This window comes from Lupinus angustifolius, chromosome LG11 (assembly GCF_001865875.1).
Source record: "Lupinus angustifolius cultivar Tanjil chromosome LG11, LupAngTanjil_v1.0, whole genome shotgun sequence".
Classification (NCBI taxonomy): domain Eukaryota; kingdom Viridiplantae; phylum Streptophyta; class Magnoliopsida; order Fabales; family Fabaceae; genus Lupinus; species Lupinus angustifolius.
In genome coordinates, this window is record NC_032019.1 from 11,892,786 (window position 1) to 11,893,060 (window position 275).

Genomic DNA, 275 nt, shown 5'->3' on the forward strand with positions numbered 1-275 from the left:
TGATCCTCATCCTCATCCTCATCCTCATCCTCATCCTATCCTCATCCTCATCCTCATCCTAGTCTCTTCCTCATCCTCCTCCTCCAATTCTTCATTCTATCAGCATCCTCGTCCTCATCCTATCCTCCCTATCCTCATCCTATCCTCATCCTAATCCTCCTCCTCCAATTCCTCATCCTATCCTCATCCTCATCCTATCCTCGCCCTGATCCTATCCTCATCCTCATCCTCATCCTATCCTCCTCCAATTCCTCATCCTCATCCTCATCCCATCT